Raw genomic sequence first — 19,514 nt, 5'->3', positions numbered from 1 at the left:
GTTTTTTCCAGCCTCCTCAGGAACTGACCTCACCGTTGCCTAATTTAGAGCTGGTTATGCTGAGCGTGGGGAACGTGTGTGCTCAGCACCCGTGGTTACAAAGCTAGCTGGCTGCTCAGTCCTCTGGTAGGAGACCTTTGGGCACCCTGCCCTGAACCAACACCACGTCTCGGGGACCGCTGAGCTTCCCTGGTGGCCTCAGCAGGGACAGGATTTAGCCGAAATGAAGGTCAGCTCTTACACCTACCTGGAAATAGATTGGAAGGAATGAGAGCCGGGGTCCTGGCTTCCAGCTACCTTTCTTTTCTCTTTTGAGATGAATATGTTTCTCTCGTGGAAGGCAGAAAACTGGATTTTCAGTCGATCCACAATCCAGCCTAATGCCCATCCTGTGACCCTACTGCTACTTACTGCTTCAGGGAAGACACTAAAAATGCTACTGTTATGGAAGAATTTACTCAGAGGGAAACTTTCCTACAAAATCTTTTTGTCTTCATCTTCCCCCACCCATCCCACCAAGGGGTTTTATATCACTGCTGAACTGATGGGGCTTTTTTAACTCCTTGTTTTATTACTCTTGCTGTTCTTGTTATCGAAATTTCCAACCCTCTCTTAAACGTGTGGCTTGTAGAGACGTGCAGTGAACTGAGCTCACTCAGGTGTGTGCACTCACCTGAGCAGTGAACTGCATGGACTGATTGTGCTTTATGTCAAACCCAGGGCCCCAGAAATACTTCAGTGAAATAATTTTTACTGGCTTTAGTTTCCCAGCTGATTATTTATCCATCTTCACCAGAAAGTTGTCTCAGTGAAATAAGAACTCGCCCACATTCAGGATAAACTCACGGTTCTATTTTTTTTTTTTTTTAGGTTTGGAAAATGTCGGGCTGTCTCTGGTGGTGGATGTGTGTGTGTTTTATTTTCTGTGTGTGGCATCCCTGCATATGGCTTAGATTGCTTCAGAAGCTGTAATAGCAAAACAAGCTTTTCTTTATTCAAAAATGGAAATGGAATGATCAAACTGCTCAGACAAGAGCTATGTGTAATGCTTTATTTTTTATTTTTTTTCCAGTAATTTTGTAGTTATCAATAACAGTAACTATCATTACCATGACTCTTCATGCTCTTGCTTTCTTCATCGCTCCTGAGTCTTTCTATATTTGCAAAACATTATGATAGCCCATTCCTGTTTGTTTTCTGCCCGACGAGGATGTTGTAAATTCTGCTGCAATCTGCCTGGAGGCTATGGTAAGCCAAAGAAAGACAGTGGTTTGTGCAGTGCAGAAATCCACACCCCTGCACAGGGGTGGTGCTGGGGATGCTGCAGCAGTGAGGCACCAAGTTGGCCCTTACCCTGCCTCTGCGGAGATGTGCTGCTGGGGAACATCCTTATGTCCTTGGGGTGAACATCTCTGGCCACAGGGATGCTCTGAATTTTGGGCTACGGATGCCGGGACTTGCAAATACACCATAGTGCAATTGGCCAGGTGGAGCAGGGGGAACCTGAGACCCAAGGGTTGGTAGTGGAGAGCAGATTCGGTGGAAATCCTACAGGAAAGAAGGCTGTTGGTAAAGAAGGGGACCTGCATAAACCCGTGTCCCTTTGTGAATTTAGGGTGGAAAGAACTTTAGGCAACTGATTTTGTTGCCATTACACAAATATGTGAGTTGAGAAAGAAGGAAAAAAAAAAAAAAAGAGAAATCTAAAGTTTTCAGATTCTGTGTTCTTGGATGGGGCTTTGCTGAGCTTTCTATGTATTTTTCCCCCCTGAATTTGGCACAGTTAGCGTGACAGAAGCTAAGATGATACATATGTTTTATAACAGTAATGCACATAGTGAGTTTAAAAGCAGTTTATCAATGTCTCTCCTCCTTTCTCTCTCTGTATTTTCTGTTGTTCTTCATATAAGCTCTGCAGCTTAAGCTGAGGAGCTGGATGTCATTTTGTTGAGGGAACAGCAATGACACGCTGTTTGGACAGGGCTGACATTCTTGCATTTCTGGTGTCCAGGAGAAAATGACAGCCAGATAGTTTCTTTTCTGCACATCACTTCTCAAACCCCGGCTGTGCGCATAAGAGCATTCATTTAGAAGAAAATTCACTTTCAGAGGGGAATTACCACTGCTCAGTCTAATTAGGAGGAGCAGAATGCCTAGCACAGTGCATGGCACATTTGGTTGTAATGGAGACCCTGAGAAGAGAAATCGCTTCATCTTCCCTAAAGGTGTTGGCCACTGTCGACTGGATGCATCATAGGGCACAACAGCTATGAGCATTCAAATATTTAGCATCCAGTACCTAAAAGGTTCATATTACCCTTTATTTCTGTACTGGACAAGGTCCATGCAGCCCACAGTTTTATGTATCAAAGGAAAGTCCAGCACTGCAGAGGTGGGAAGGCTGTTCCATGTACATGTCTTGCTTTAAAGACATCTTAAAAGCAAATATTGTCCCAGTGAATACAACATCTGTCCGTGAGGCATAAACCTGGTTGTGGACCACCCTGGCACGGCATATCAGCAAGCTCTGGGATGGGTTTAAGAAGAAAACAGCACTGTTTTAGGTTGTTGGCTGTTGCTTGCTTGCTGTTCTACTGACTTCCATGAAGCTAAGCTGAATTGCATCTACTGAAACCAAATCCATCTAATTTTTTCCCCTCGCCTCTGATGTTCAGGCTTGATGTATCACGTCTGGAAGCAAACAGTTAGAATAAGATGCATTTGCTGGATTGTGTCTTTTCATTATCCAGACAGAAGGAAAAGGCAGTTGACAAAGTTTCAGCAGACGGTGCATAGTTGTTGTTTATGTTAAACAAAACGAGAATGTGCAGCATTCGGGTGTATAAACAGCATGACAGCAATAAGCATAAAACATAAGATTGGAAGCAGATTTTACTTTCAGGCCTTGGGGAGCAGATGGATCTGAGATCATTGTGCATTTGTGTACAACTCCAAGACCTATAGAAACTCATTTATTCCCCATGTCGATGTGTTTTACAGGAGTGAAATGCGGCACGGCTGCAAATGGATGCAGCTCCATTGAACATAATGGGCTGGACCCAAGCACCTAGATCTGTCTCTTAAACCGCCCCAGCTACACTAAGAGGATGGAGAGCTGCTTTAGCCTTGCTGCCAGTGATTGCCTTGTCACCTTAATGTTCAGGTGGCATAAAGATGAGGCAGCCCCTATTTGCATCTGCTCTGTGCTCAGGCTGGAGGGAGGAGGACAGGAGTGGAGTTACAGCCAGTGCAGGAAACATGCACAGAAGCTGGTTTCCTCCCCATATATAAGATGCATGATGTATATATATATATATGTATACATAAACATATATATTGCTATATGAAGGCTTACATTTTTCTCGATTGCTCTTTTCTTACCCCATTGCAGACCTTGCGCGAAGCTGAGCCCAGCTGGAAGTGGAGATGAGGCCCGGATGATGGAGCTGCAACTGTGTGTACCTGCGTACCCCAGGCCTGATGCTGTAGGATGGAGGAGAAGCCAGGCCCGCTCTCCATACAATGGTAGACACAAAGCCATCGCCTCTCGGTTTCGGTGGGCCAACTGGATCAGTTGAAAGGCTGCCCTGATTTGGTACTTGCAGAGGCAGGACCACACCGGCTGCCCATTGTGTACGGCCCTGATTCCCCGGCAGATCTGCGTCATTGAAGTCAAGGACATAATGAGGGTTTTCAGTCCCAAGCAGAGACTATCCAAGCAGGTGGGAAAGTGACGGGCCAGCGTCCAGCCTTCAGAGCACAGACCAAAGGGAAGCTGTTTTAAATAGCAACAATGGCCTTAATCCCCCGGCAGGATGGAGAGATGCAGACTGGTAAAGGGAAGAAAGGGCAGAAAATAGCAAGCACAGAAAGTGTGTATGTGTGAGAATCCCTTTCAGGATGCATTAATGGGATGCAGTGAATAGGAAGAAGAGACCCCAGAGTGTGTTTTAAACAGATTCCTGGTATAATATGAACCACTGTAAATGAAGTGCTGCACAAAAGAAATAATAAAAATATATCACTGTAGTCAGTCTCGCTGGCTGTGTCAGTGTTTAACCACATCAGAGCTCATCATTAACTAAGAGGCAGAATAAGACGAGCAAACAAGAGGGCAGCTGGGAGGAAGAACATAAGGACCACGTTGGGGCCCCAGCGAGGTTCCTCCCATGGCAGCTCCAAGAAATAAGGGTACAGGCAGGAGAGAAAGCCCACCTGCCGGGCACGGCTTGGCAGAGACACCTCCGGCGTTGGTGTGAGGATGCGCTCACCTCCTCCGTCGCCAGCTCTCCTGCAACAATTCGTCTGCAGCAGCCGCCTGCCTCCGAGCAAGGAGTTTTAATAAACGATCGTCATGTGCAAGCCATGCATGTATGTGAGAGAGGATGGGGACGTGTATTTTTAAACGCGAAAACTCCCACCAGCCACAGGCTGAACACGGGCTGCATGATCTTCAAGGGAAAGAGGAAAAAGGCGTGCTGGTTTTCTCTAGAATTGGATCATTTGCTGCAAATTGGGTGGTTGATCCAATAAGAGTTACGGAAAATGTGGTCCGCAGTGGGGAGTAAGTTCAGGTGGTGTGAATTTTAGGATGGGCCGTTAGAGGTCCCATCCCAGGAGAGGTTCTCGGTGCTTTCTGGAGGTCAAGCCAGTGTCTCAGCATCAATAACCAGTCATCAATGTGCATCCAAGCTAAGATCTCTTTTTTCTTCTTTTATTTATTTATTTATTTACCATAGAAGAAAACACTTTTGTGATCCTTACGCTGAAGACCATGGTCTGCTTGCACAGAAGTCAGTGGAGGTACATGACAGCAGCCACGAGCTGGCCCCCAGGGCTGGGCTTTGGTACCCTACAGCCTCCTTTGGCTCAACAATGTTGATGTAAGGGCATCTTGTGCTGTATTTGGTGCTCTCAGTCTCTGACTCTTTGAGGCAGTTGGGAAATAGGAGGGGTCCTACAGCGTCTCCAGTGACCCTTTGGGATGGAGGATGGTGACCGAGGGAGGAAGGTTATGGGAAAGAGCAGGGAGATCATAAAGGACACAAGTAAAGACTTTACGAAAACACTCTGTAAGTTTAACTTAAATACCTCTGGCCTCTCTTGGCCTCTGGGGCCTTATTATTGCTGCGGGGGTGTGCTTGTGCATGACAAGGGACTTGAAAAATGAGCAATGGAAAAAGCCTCAGCCTGACCCGCCATTCCCCAGTGTCCCTGTATGAGTTCCTCGCCATCCCCTACAATTCTGCACAACTCTCCCAAATACCTGCACCCCTCGGCCAGGGCAGAGCCCCAGGCTGGTGAGTAAGGCTTGAGCTCAGCTACTGGAAGCTGCTGGGCTACGTCTGAATGTGTACTGGAGCTGTGTTTCACCCCAGAGCCCACTCCCCAAAGCCAGCCAAAGGAAAAGGGAAGGACAAAATTTGGTCCTGCCTCATTTCTGCCGAGGAGGCATTTCACGGCAAACGCAAACACAGAAGTCGCTTTGACTCCTGCGTGGATACACTCTGGAATCCAAAGGATGTTTGAGGACAAATTTTCAGAGGTTGGCACGTACGTACTGACTGTAAAATTACTTCACAGAGCCTGGCTGTGCATGCTAAATCCACATTTGCCTGCGCAAACAAGGTGCTTATGCATGCAATTAGACGTTTTGCAGGCACAAAGGCGCAGGCAAGTTCAGCCCTGGCTTTCTCCATCTTTCTGACTGTACTTAGTGGTACTTTTCCCCAGCCAGGAATGCTTCCCAGGGACCAGTGTTTGCAAGGCAGAGCTCACGCCATGGCCCCAGAAGGAAAGGCTTTAAGCTCAAAGCTTAGCTTCAGACAGACCGTTTTAATTGGGAAGGTTCCCAAAGCAATGAATAATCAGCCCTGAGTTTTAAATTACCTCAGAGGAACGTCTCCTCGGCACGCAGTGGGAAGGTGCCTGCCGCACGAGCTCTCGCTCCCCTTTTGATGCTGAAGATTTGGCTCCCGATGGTAGCAGGTAAAAGCTCAGGGTGGCTGCTAGAAAATGTTCAAAACCACTCTGATTTCTGCCTCAGGCTGTGAAATGATGCTTGGACCTGCGGGCAGCTTCAAGCTGCGCCAATGCTTCCGACTCCTCTGACTTTGGTCTGTATTACCAGCTGATGGCTTGAGTTCAACAACTTCATGGTGCTTTGGGAGCACTGAGCTTGGGCTGCCTTCATCCAGACTTCGTGGATGGGGCTCAGGATCCTCGCTCTTCCCCAGAGAGAGCCCTCCAGAGCAGGGCTTGGCTGCTGGAGAGCAGGGCTGAGGAGTGGGCCGGTGCTGGGTGGACCTGGACTGGAGGGTGGGCTCAGGGTGGAGATGGGCCAGATGTGTGCTGGTGGGCCACCAGGGGATGGTGAGTGTTGTATCAGCGCTGGGCACTGCAGAATACCCTCCTGGCTCCAGCAGGTGAGAACAGGCTGTGTTTTCTGTGTATGGGGAATCGTGGTGCAAAAACAGCTGGTCGTATACCTCAGTGTTTAGAGGCAGAGGGAAACCGTGCCACTCTTGGGGAGATAATAAAGGCCTAAACATCCACAGGCTTTGAAAATAATTGTCTGAGTAAAGTATGCTCCTGATCCTGCCTCTCCCGCGACGCTCCTGCCTCCCTGATGATCTTTGTCTCTTGCTCAGCTATCCGAGAAAACTCATGTTAGTTAATAACAGCAGCTTGGGGATAGAGATTACAACCAGGGCAACGTAAATAAGACATTTGTTTTCAACAAATGGGATAGAGTGTCTGATCTGCCACGCTCGCATTTGGCATCCTCGGAAATTTAAGGCCTGATATTCGGTGTCCGGCGCATCCATAACAATGTGGATTCATCACAGCCCTAATTATAGTGCTCGGATAGCTCACATGGGGTAGTGTGAGGCTTCGTTATAGGCAATATTTATAAACAGGCCAGCAATCTTCCTGGCGAAAGGGCTCTTAAGGAGAGATGTGTTATGGTGATTGCTCTGTGAGGCATCACGGGGAGCTTGGCTGCATGAGCCTGTTCCCCCTCCACGCAGGGTCTGGTCCCCCCATCCCACTCCATGCATGCATGCTTGGGTACACAAACCTATTTGCTGCACTTTCTGGCTCCTTTTGGGGGAAGGGGGATGTCTGAAAATAGCAATTTCCCAGCTTGGTGGAGGGCATGTGACAAGCGTGCCGTTGTGTCTCAATGGGCCACTGCGGCGTTCAGCTGCAATCATGTGGCTTCATCACCTGACTGTATAAATGAGTTTCCCTTGACAAGATTCGATCCCTTCGGGCCCCTTGACTAATTACCTGCTATTGTGAGAGGGCCTTCTCGTTGGGAAAAGCTGCTCTTGTCCCCCAGCAAGAGCAAAATAGAGAAATAAACATAAAAGCCTGGAGATCAGAGGGCGCTCATTTACTCTCCATATTTAGTGCCACATGAAGGGCCGTTAATTATGTTCCTCTTTCATGACAAATGTCTCTTTTGCAAACATTTTTGCTTATTTGTTCTCTTTTTCAAACAAAGGTACCTGCATTTTTGTCTCCGTAATCACCCCTGCTGCACGCAGCAGCTTTGCAAGAAGGAGTTGGCAAGGAACCATGTCCCCCAGAGCTGCACTGCTTGGGTTTGGGTTTCTGGGTGCCCTGCAAAATGTAGGGCAGAGCCCCCTGCCCCTTGTGGATCCCCTGGATCAGAGCTGCAAGCTGCTACGAGCACAGAGGAGCTGCCTGGCACATGTCCTGTGCCTGTCCCTGCGTGGAGGCAGCGGATGGTTGGAGCGGGTTTCAGTGCCTTCCCCTATCTGTGCACTCTGAGGGCATCATTTTCCACTTCCATGGGTGGTGAAGATGTACAAAAAGCATTGGAGAAAGTAACCGAGTTGCCCAGGCAGAGCTGGCGTCTCTTTAGAAGGAGAAGCCTTCAAGGCTAGGATGCACGTGGAGCCCTTTACTTGGTTGTGCCAGGCTTGCACCACTCATTTCTGGCTGTGTGAGTCTGGAAACTGAAGGTGGCAGAGCTCTTTGGTCCCGATGAGTGGTGCAGAGGGCACTGAGAGTCCAGTGCTTTCCCTTTTCCACAGCTACCTATAACAGGCCAGGATCAGCCCCTCTCCTTTTTTATTTTTATTTTTTTTTATTGTTTATTTTTTTGAATATGCAGAAAACAGACCCAAATTGTCCTAAATTAGCCTCCGTCCTGACATGCTGTCTCACACCTCTCTAGCGTCAAGCTCTTTTTTAGGTAGTGCTAGAAATCACAAAAAGGCAAAGAGGGGACCTGTACCTTTTCTTAGAGCATCACAGGGCCATGGCTCGCAGCTTGGCTGGTGTCAGTCACCCCGTACCAGTCTGCTCCTGCCCTTCTTAGGGAAAAGAGGCCTCTTTGTTATTTCCTAGTACGGAAACGCTATTTATAACCGATAGTCCTATAAGAAAATGATCAGGAGCAATTCAAAGACTCAGGAGCAGGTCATTTTCTATTCTTACATTTTTCGCTGCTTTAAGTTCCACCTAGGATAATGAAGCTGCCATATGTTTAGGCAGCAAAGATGAAACCCAGCTGAAATGGGGCCTTAATAACGCGCAGTGGGGCATTGATCCAAGGCTTCAGTCCTGCCTTGCTTTGTGCGGTGAAAACCCAGGAGAAAGATGCATCTTCAGGGGTTCTCTTTGAAGGCACACTGTGGATTTACACTTTAAAATTGCAGCTTCTTCTCCACTTTTGTTATGATTTGATCTAAGTGGGAATCTTCCAAAGAAATTTCCACTCTGAAAACACCCGTCTTTCAAAAGCGAGCTCTTCCCAGAACAGACACCCATCAGTGCAACTTCGGGAGGGTGAGTTTCTCAAGGTAAGGATGCTAGAAAATTAGAAAGGGATACGTGGGTACTGACTCCTGTCAACTAAGCAATATTATGTGTAAGATACTTGGCTTGGATGTGCAAGGATCGTTTTCAAGACCCTGCTCTGGGCTGTGAGGTGTCATGAAGATCTTTTCCAACCTAGAGGACTCTATGAGCCTGGCACGCTAACATCTATTCTTTTTTTCAGTAGTTTGATGAAGCAGAGCAAGTCAGACAGCATTTCTTTGGTCTTTCTGCCTTTTAAACAACCCTCTGCCCCATTGTTCAGTGTAGTTCTTTCCCAAGCTGAATTTTTGCAGCTCTTCTTCCTTATGCACAGCAACCTCGTGTCGCCCCACTCTGGGAGAATTGTCCACCACAGATACTACTTTACATCTTTGTAAAATCAGTTTATAGCTGGCCTTGAGTGTTAGTGTCCAACTTAGCAATGCACACCTGGTTGGAGCTGTAGGGAAGGCTTTCAGCAAAGTGTGCACCTCGTTGTTCCTCACGACGGGGACCTTCCCTGCCCTTCATTTCTCTCGCCCCTGCATCTGGGGTGAATTGTACCAGCATCTCCCTCTTGGTGCCTTCTTTACTGACTTCAATGTCTCTTTCTGTGTAAGTTTAATTTCTTGCTGCCCAAATTAATTTCCCCACTTGTAATTTTTTTTTTCTACTGACTTTAATGAAGCTCTCCCAAGACTCCTAATCCTGATGACCTTTCTAAGAAGAAGTACAAGTCAGCTTGTTTCCCCAGGCAGTTTTTCCTAATTTCTTACAGCTCTGTTGACAACACTTTCCCACCTCCATCTAATTTCCTTTGGATATGATGACTCCTCTCCTAGCTCTAGAGAGAGTAATCAATATCAGAAGGAAAACCAGCCCGTTTAGCTGCTTGCTGGGGAAGCAGTGTGTCCTGTTTAAGAAAACTCTGGAGAGAGTCTGTTAGACACAAACCAGAGGCATAAACTGCCTCTCACAAGCTGACAGCTCACATTTACTGTTTTCTTCATGCTGATGCTTCCAAAGTCTGCGTCAGCCACTAGCATCCCCATTGGGGTTGCTTCTCACCTGACTGCTGAGATTTCTGTTGAGTGCCGTAATATCTAAAGTTGGTTGTGTTTTTCTTCTTCCCACTGTGATGTAATTATAATTTTTGCAGCCAGAGAAAGCTGAAGGCATTTGGAGATGAGCAACTGAGACATTCTTGAAGCTTCAGAGAGATTCTCCTGTTGAAATCAGCTTTAAAGAGCCAGCAAAAAGACTTCCCCAAAGCGACCCAGGACGTCTGCAGCAGAGTAAGAACTGAACTCTGGTCTCCTGAGTCCCAAGCTAGAGCCCTAAACAGAGGATTTTCTGTGTCTCTTCTGTAGCAATGGGAGAGAGGAGAGGAACGTATTTCCAAGAACAAACCCTCACTTCTTCAAACCTCTTCAAAGGCCATGGAGATAAGTCCTTCTTGTACTATAAATGTGAAACAGGAGCAATATAAGCAGGAGAAAAATAGCAGTAACCTTCAGCTCAGATTCGCCTGCAATCAGAACATCCCGTTTTTGTTTCTATTTTTTTTTTTAAATGCTCTTTCTTTTTCCAGTTCCACATTGAGGGCACTTGAAGAACAACAAAGACACAAGACTATTCATGTGGTTTGGATTTCTGGCACCGCTGAATGTACTGCAGGTGAGAAGCATCTCTGTATTCAGCTGGCTCGCTGACTCTGTCATAGCCCTGGTAGAACACCATTAAAAATAGTTATTTCTTATGACATATTCCTGTGCACTGGAGATTCCTGTGTATGTTAATTTGCTTTGAGGATTGCATCATCCCAAAGGAAGTGTAGCCAGAGAGATTTAAAACAAAAGAGGTCTGTCTCTAGGCTGAGCTGTGATACTTGGCAGTGATGCTACTCTCCGCTGAGTCCAAAGTGCTGTTTTAACATACTGCTCCCCTCCCCATAATGTCATGCAGGAAGGATGGCATTTCTTATCTCCCAATCCGTAAATATTCTAGATGAGGTATTTAAGCTGCCGGTGTCCTTCAATGAGGTTATTAGTCCATGTGGGACCTTGTACTGTGAGCATTACCAGGATTTCAGGGGGATTTTCAGGAAGCAAAATGTTGAAATAGGACCACTCTTTACTGGAGCAAAGCCATGGAAAACTACTGATAACTTGGTTATAGGATAGGCATATTTATCCTTATTACTGACCCAATATTTTATTGGTTACTGTCTGAAGCTAAGGGGTGAATTGAGAGGGTGGGATGCCCAGGATGGGGGGAAGGATTTAGTTGCCCACTTCCAAGTTTCACACAATGGAAACAATGCTAAGATGCTTATTTTCTTCCCCAAAAGTTGACATATGTCCCTTGCTACTTGGAGGGGACACCTTTTGTATTGTTCAGGACAATTTTTGGATAAACACCACTGAAAAGTTCCTACCTGTTGTTGGATGTCCTGGGAGAGTTGTGCTGACAATATGGTGTGCTGGTACTTCATCAATTATTTTTCTTTTTTTTTACAAAATAATTGAGGAAATGAAGCATTGGTTTAAAAATTAACTTGGATTTTAAAGTTTCCCTTATTGACAAATCTACCATAAAGTCACAGAGTTTTGTGGTGAAACCTAATAGAAACTGGGTGAAGAAAGAAGAAATTCTGCTTAATAAATGTGACCCTGTTTTAGGACTGCGACATAGAACGTGTTTGTTATGATACATTCCTGATATTAATGCTCACATGGTGGGACTATGTGTATGAATATAGATGGGAAAAATGCTCCTGGGGTTTGTGTGGCACAGCCTTCCCCCTCTGGCTCTCTCCTTTGGAAGAAAGGGAACTTGCCCTGAAAAATGGAGGACAGGGTGTCCTGTGAAAGGCTAACCTCTCGTGTTCCCTGGTGTGTCCATGCTTGCTGTCTTAGCTTGGGTAAAGTTGTCAAAAAGCAATTCCTAAGCAGTCTCTGTTGATATGTTAAGGCTACTGTAATCACATTACACCTTCCTTCCACCCTACAAAGCAGTTATTAATTAAACTGGAAAACAATTCTGTTTGGTACTTAAATGTTGTGCATGGCTTATTCTCATAGTTCGTTATCCATTCCTACAGAGATCAAAAGCATGGCTCTGGCTCTGAGGAATATATCAGTGAGAAGTGTAATCTTCTTGTTGCACTGATCTGCCAACTACCTGTAGGCAGAAGTACATCTGCCCACTCGATCAGCTGGGGACAGCATCTACTGCTGCAGCTCAGCCCCATATGGGAGCTGCTGAAAAATTTATAGGCAGGTTCAAAAGGATTTCAGTGGGATAACTGATCAATTAAAAGTAGGAGTCATTTAATCTGCTTTAGATATGCTTCCGATGGAGAAGTTTAGAGGTGCTTAAGTTTAAAGTCAGTGATTGCACGGTTCTTTTTTATTCAGGGGACCAATCTCAAAAGTATCTCTTCACATTTTGTCAGCGAGAAAAGCGCCCCTTTCTAGAGGGCAGTTCTTCTGACCTCTCCTGGATGCTTATTTTAGGATGAGGTCACTTCCCATCTCACCACTGGCTATAAGAGAGGCTGCGGATGAGCAAGTCTCAGATGTCTGACTTTTGGGAACTCAGATTAGGGCAGAGGGGCTGCACCTTGCCTGCCCCTCCATGTGAATGGGGCTGGGGAGCAAGCGGGCTCTCATCTGATGCCTGTCCTGTCTGTGGGCTTGTTTCCTCAGTTCGAGCTCTGGATGCTTTCTTTTTCCTTGATACATGAACAAAACATACCCCACTGAACATTCAAAACTGTGGATAAGTTTACAAGATGGGTGGAAGGGACACCCATGCTTGTTATTTTATTTGGAAATGAAGCATGCTGGACATAACCTTGCTGGACCACAACACAAAGGAGACCCTGTGGCTATCTTCAAAGCAGCTCCCACACCCTGGCTGAGCTGGGAACACAGTCTGGGAGGCCTCAGGCTCTCATCTGCTCTGCAATACACACTTCAAGTGAAAGGGATAGTACTCTTCACCTGTAAGAGTGAGAGGAGCTGAGGGGAAGGCATGCTAACAAGCTGAGTGCTTTTGTTACTGAGGCAATAAAATCTCTTTGCACCTATTATTCCTTTCTGTGCCCATTTATAAGTATTTCCACAATGCAAGTAGTGTTGTTCAAAGTTCTCTGCGTCTGACTTGTTTTTTAAATCTCTGTTATACTATTATCTGGAGCATATTAACCCTAGGTGCTTAGGTTTTTAAATGTGTAAGAGATGCCAGAGGGAGGGAGAGGAAAAAAAAATCTAATCCTGCTTAAAAAAGAGCCAGAAGGTGAAATAGTAGAATAATCACTCTTTAACACAATTTGCCGTCACCTTCACCACAAGGTCCCTTTGCTCTGATACCCAGAATTAAGAGACAAACTCGGCTAAGTTACTGCAATTCAAAAAACATGCACACACACACGCATGCACAAATAAATCAGTGCCGAGCAGCTCCCTATGGTACAATTGTTGGAAGCACAAACCATTTTTAAACTGATAGCAGGAATGAACTTTTATTTTCAATCATATTTACTGTAAATTAGAAATTACTCAGTAAAATGCAATCTGTTAGGCAAAATGCATCCTGTCACTTTCAATTAACCAGCTAAAAGGTTGTTAATGAATAAATATTGACTTTTAGAGGAAATGGTTCTTAACCAGCCTCAGATCCATGTGCATGATATTTGACAAGTGATCAATACGAAGCTGGTACACTCCTGCTAACCTGGAGGTAACTGTTCAAAATGCCTAGGCACAACACTAAATGACAAGTTGCTCTCTGGCCCAGCTGTAGTGGTAGAATAGAAGAGGTGCTGAGATAAGGCTGATAAAGCAGCCTTGTGTTGATGCATCCCACTTTACTGCAACTTCTAAAGCTAAGCAGCCAAAATTGTAAACTTGGAGATGGAAATCAGCCATGTGAGCACCCCTGCAACAAAGACCATGAACACTAATGAGAGCTGAGACAGCTCTACCTATGTGCAAATCAGACCTTTATTTGGTACCAAAAATATGCATGTAGATGCTGTGCAAATTGACTCTTTAGGCTTCTAGGAGTTCCTCTGACAGCCGTGTCAGGAAAAGTTCCCCAGGATGACATGCCAGGGCTGTACTCACTGATGTGCATGGTGACCTGTACTGCTCTCTTTGCTAATCCAGGAAACTGAATCCTTGATCCTGCTGTGAGGCATCAAGGCTCAAAATCCATCTGGTTGGGTTGTAGCATCTGTGGGTAAGGGAGAGCCAGGCAGGCAGGAGGACCCCATGGTGAAAGAGCACGTCCAGGGTTCAAATCCTGGCCCTAGGTTGCACTCTAAGGGCACGTCATATAGATGCTTTAGTTCTTATTTGAATGTGAAGGAGATATGTTACTGGGATTGTGTTTAGGTGAGGATCCCTAGTATGTCGTGAGGCTCTGGGCTCCAGGCATGGATTTACTTAAGCTTCAAGCAGCTTCAGCCGCCTCAGTGGTAACGGCTGGTGTGACATGCCATGAGATGCAATGACACAACTGCTTTGCTTCTCATGACTTTTTCTGAAAAAAAAAAAAGAAGAAAAAAAAAGAAGTCCTGGCACATGGCCCTCAGAGAGGTGGGGAAGTGGAAAGGCCCCCATGACATGGGAGGATAATGGAGCTTCTTGGGTTGACCAGGGCTTTCAAATGTACTCCTTCACAGTCTTCTTTTTTTTTTTTTTTTTCCTATTCCACGTCTTACATGCATGAAATTAAAGGTTGCCTGGTTCAGTCCATAAGCACTTCCAATTGTTCCTAAATTTAAAATTGTACCTTTCGACCTATTGTTTCTAAAACCAGAGTGATCATGTTTGAAACATGACAGCTGCCGTCGGCTGAGATTTTTAAAGAGTTAAGTGTTTCTACCCATGTTGGTGTTTCAAGTGTTTTTCTTGCTTGAATGGAAACACAATTGCCTCTGGCTCCCTGGGCTGAAGATGATCAAGATTATGAAGTTCATAGATGCTTTGCTGCTCTGACATCTAAATGGAAATGAGTCCATCAGCTGGGACACCTCAGGAGATCATCAACAAGATTGCTGTTTGAACTAAGCCTGTTACTGTGGAGGCTGAAGGAAGTCTTGTGGAGAGGTACCAGCCCTGTCTTAGATGGGCAGGATTATCTTTATTCTAAATGTCCTGCTGATCACTCTGATGTGGTGGGTTTGATGGATTTTGTTACGTGAGGGCTCAAATTTATTCCAGTTCCCCTTATGGTACTTGTGACTCTGCAGTGACAGAAGACTCTCATCTTGCAGTTTCATGTGTATTTGTCGCTTTCTTTCTGCCTGTCCATGTTCCCCTGGTTGATTTTTACATTGGACCAGAATGGCACGGCCTGATATATGCAGGGCAATTCAACAACTGGACAGCCTTTGGGATCCAGCTGGAATCCAAGGACAGGTTAGTCAGGTGCTGTGCCCAACCTAACAAGTCCAATTTCTCAGGACTATTTAGCACTCTTCCAAAGGTGCACCAATGGCTTCTGACTCTGGGATAGTGCATTCAGTGCTTTCTGGAGGATTTTTGATATATTTCACAGCACTTGTTGAAGGCAGGACCTTGGAGACTTCTTGCCTGGAAAGGGTGTTGCAATACAACTCTGTGATTTTCTTGATATGTCAGGAATTTGGAGTGTAGGTGAGTATTAGGAGGCTATCTGTGAAGATTATAATTGAGAGTTTTTTTGATCATAGGAAGGGGAACACATATATAGATTAGATTTGTACCCAAAGTCAAGTGTGAGGGACCGTGCCTTCCATGTAAGCATACCACTAGCTTCATTTTAGTCTAGCTCTAATGCAAAGGAAAAACTTTTGTGCTGTGATGTTCTCTCTCTCCCATTGCTTTAATTTCTGCTCCTCAGACACACCTAGATTCTTCTCACGTTCCCCTCCAGGTGATAAGTAATGCAGCACAAATTATGGGAATGGACACTGGGTGCATCAACAACAGTAAAAGCTAACAGCATTGCACAGGGACTAATAAAGCTGAGATAAGAACTGCTGGGCTTTCCTCTTCTTCATTGGCAGTTAAATGTGATTTCTATTATCTCACTGTTTGCTTTAATGTTATATGGAACCTGTCAAAGCGCTATAGTCTGGCTGCCCACTGTTCCACTAGGAAGAAAAGACTTTGTTAATTACAGTAACTTTTGCTACTGAAAGGTGTGTAAAACTATTCCACCTAATTCATGGTCCCCTTGTGTGGAAATGCACAAGATTAGCAAGGTTAGATGAGTTTGGGATATCAGGCTAAATATATAAATCTTTAGAATTTACTGTATTCTGACCATTATCCCTAGATCTGCCACAACCCATATCCACCTCTCCTATGCTCCACCTCCAGATCATCTTCTCCCATAAAGGCCACTGATTTGGGATCCTGCTCACCAAAGCTACCAAGACTGCAATAATCCAATGTATGGCAGAGAGGACAGGACTTATGGGGTGGTAAGTCTTGTAAACCTCTGCGTTCAGACTGTTTCCTTGTGTCCCTGTGTAGACCATGATGACACACAGGTATCTTGAAAAATAATTGAGAGGGTCTTTACCTGTGCAAAGGAAATTAATTAATTAATTAATTCAGGCATAGTCCCATGTTCACTGTTCCTCTTTAGGAATTCCCTCTTGTGCATCTGCATAAAACTGCTGTGCATGACGTGCAGGACCTGACATACGCCACAAGGCACTTCAAAGCAGCAGCAAAGTCAAGCGTCTTTGTTCTACCTATGGGAAGTAGCCTTCTAATTAACATTTGCATGGTGGCATCAATGCACAGCTCAGCTGCTTAGTCATATTTTACCTAGCAGATTGGGGTAGGCCATCCAGGATGGTTTTGATAACAGAGCTGTCCTCACCTGGGGGACTTAATATCTCTCTCTGGAGAGCAACACTGTGCTAGTGATGGTTGTAAAAACAGACAGAACAGAACATGAGTGTATAAGCTACGTATGGTATAGGAAGGAGACTTGATCTCTTTGGTAAGGATCCAAATCCTCAATATGATCATATTTCTTCAGCTGGCAATTTGTAGAGTAATTGGAGTATCAGGGATCTAATGAAAATCTCCAAGCACACATTGCTCATCCTGTGCCAAAATCCTCATCACCCTGGTGCTGTTATCAACAAAGGGTCATAACACTGCTACTTAATATTTATGTTATGAAATAAATCAGGAGCAATTAGGACATGTTGTACTAACACTGCAAGAATACACAAAGTTGTATCTCTCATGCCAGGGAGTTTTTAAGAAGTGCAAGGCATGGAAAAGGTTGCTAGCTTGGACAGGAGAACCTCCATGGCAAGCCTTGGGTTGTCGCACCTCTGGGCTCTTCCCTCAGTGCCCTATGCCAGCAGAGGAACCTTCAGAAATTTCAGAGTAACTTTTGTGGGAATTATTGATGTGGGCAATGGGAAGGATCCAGTAGGTCAGCTCTGGTACTGGAGTAAAACAAAAGGATCCTAGCGTATCAAAAGTATTAAAGAACATTGAAAGAAAATATCAAAGAGATGGGGAGAAAGCTCCTTTTGATTACTCCAATCATGGTGCATGCTTTTCTCTACCATACCCCTGCCTGTAGCATTACTTTCCTGCCACTGCAATCTCACATGAGCCAATAGCTGATCCTTTAGGTTTTAGCGTGAAGATCACAAATGTCCTACAAACTCCAGCAGAGCCCCAGACTCCATGCAGCTGGGCTGGCCGGGATCCAGGGACTCCTGCCAGCTTGCAAGTAGGCAGCAACGTGAGCCCTGGACCCAGCTCTGGGAGGTGACAGGGGAAAGTGAGGAACATGCGTTAGTTAAATCAGAGCCTGCTCAAACCAGGGTCCATACAGTCATGCTTAGCTAACACCTTTTTGTGTTGGGAAAGGGCACGGAAAGGGCACAGAAAGTGGCTGACTTCAAATCCAGAAAAAAAAAAAAGGTAAATTTTGAGCTGGAAGTTGGAAGAGGTAGTGCCTCATGTTCACAGTCATCCGTGCAGCTGGTGGAGAATGCATTACAGAGTCGCAGGACTGAGGATTAAAGGGAAACCATTCCCTGTGCTCACAGCAGGACAGGATAGCAGTCCTGTCATCCTCTCAGGAGCTGCTTTCAGACACACTCTTAAATGAGAGAGGATAGTGATTAAATTCCTTCCCTGGGAGCTTGCCTTTCTGGGACAAATGAAAAAAGGAAAGGAAACATGTAAACAAATATAAAACAGGCAGCCCAGCCTCCTCGATTTAATCAGGCTCTGGGCTGCTGCTTGTGTTGCCTGTTGAAGGAGATACGCATACCTGTGTTTCTGTGCTTTCTTCAGCCTGCAGTAGCCTTTCTGCAGCCTCCCTCCGTCTTTATCTCTGCACCCGTCGCTGTTTCTCCTTGCGCCTGTGGTGTGCAATGCATTGAAAATTTTGAAGTGGGAGTAGGACTTCTGCTGCTTCTCCAAATGGATTAGGAGGTGATGTTTGATTATTCAGTCCTGATGTTTTTCTTGTTTCCCAAAGTCCACCCAGGCTGAATTTAAGAGCTTCTTTTTCTTCTCAAGTCAGGACCATTCCACAGATCAAATAGGTCTGCCTTTCATGTAAGGCACTCAAGCTTTGTCCATATCTCATAACACATCATTTGGAGGTTTTGAAATGTTTCATCTGGGCTGGGGCAATCCCAAGCCCAAATACAGGCTGGGTGGAGAGTGGACTGAGAGCAGCCCTGAGGAGAAGGACCTAGGGGTGCTGGTGGATGAGAAGCTCGACATGACCAAGCAATGTGCACCTGCAGCCCAGAAAGCCAACCGTGTCCTGGGCTGCACCAACAGCAACGTGGGCAGCAGGACAGGGAGGGGATTGTCCCCCTCTGCTCTGCTCTCGTGAGACCCCACCTGGAGCCTGCGCTCAGCTCTGGGCCCCAGCACCAGAAGGACGGGGACCTGTTGGAGTGGGTCCAGAGGAGGCCACGAGGATGCTCAGAGGCTGGAGCACCTCTGCTGTGGAGCCAGGCTGAGGGAGTTGGGGTTGTTCAGCCTGGAGAGGAGAAGGCTCTGGGGAGACCTCACAGCGGCCTGCCAGGGCCTAAAGGGGGCTGCAGGAGAGCTGGGGAGGGACTCTTGGTCAGGGGTGTAGGGGTGGGACATTGGGTAACAGCTTTAAACTAGAAGAGGGTGGATTTTGATTAGATTTAATGAAGAAATTCTTCACTCAGAGGGAGCTGAGGCCCTGGCGCAGGCTGCCCAGAGGAGCTGTGGCTGCCCCATCCCTGGCAGTGCCCAAGGCCAGGCTGGATGGGGCTGGGGGCAGCCTGGGCTGGTGGGAGGGGTCCTTGCCGATGGAATTGGGGTTGGAAATGGATGGGCTTTGAGGTCCCTTCAAACCCAAACCATTCTGTGATTCTATGATCTGAAACTTTGGCTGCTTGATGCCAAACTGACTTACCCACATTTTACATCAGATTGAAGAAATTTATCCCAGAACAACTTTTGAGTCCATGCAGGGATTATTGAGACTTAGGTAGTGAGGAAAGAATTTGCCCTTGCGTAGGACAAGAATAATATAACTGCCAAAGGATACTTTAGCACCCAAAGCCACCCTATGGGTGCAAGCAACACTGTGTCCTTCATACATTTAGGATGCCTCGTGCTACATTGATCTGCACCTCACAAGTATGT

General features: G+C 45.9%; 1 long non-coding RNA gene across 2 annotated transcripts in view; it reads left to right on the top strand.

Moving 5' to 3' along the window:
• LOC308188966 overlaps positions 1 to 16,304 on the top strand; it is a 32,533-nt gene extending 16,229 nt beyond the window's left edge. The window contains exons 4-5 of one of the 2 annotated variants that reach the window (XR_013945906.1): positions 3,392 to 10,512; positions 16,168 to 16,304. This is a non-coding gene — a long non-coding RNA (uncharacterized lncRNA). Of the gene's footprint in view, positions 1 to 3,391; positions 10,513 to 16,167 lie in introns of those variants that run through there. The other variant, XR_013945907.1, reaches the window with a different exon arrangement.
• Positions 16,305 to 19,514: the final 3,210 nt, after the last annotated feature.

This window comes from Anser brachyrhynchus, assembly GCF_964034855.1.
Source record: "Anser brachyrhynchus genome assembly, chromosome: 2".
Taxonomy (NCBI): Eukaryota; Metazoa; Chordata; class Aves; order Anseriformes; family Anatidae; genus Anser; species Anser brachyrhynchus.
This window is presented reverse-complemented; position numbering and strand designations above follow the sequence as displayed.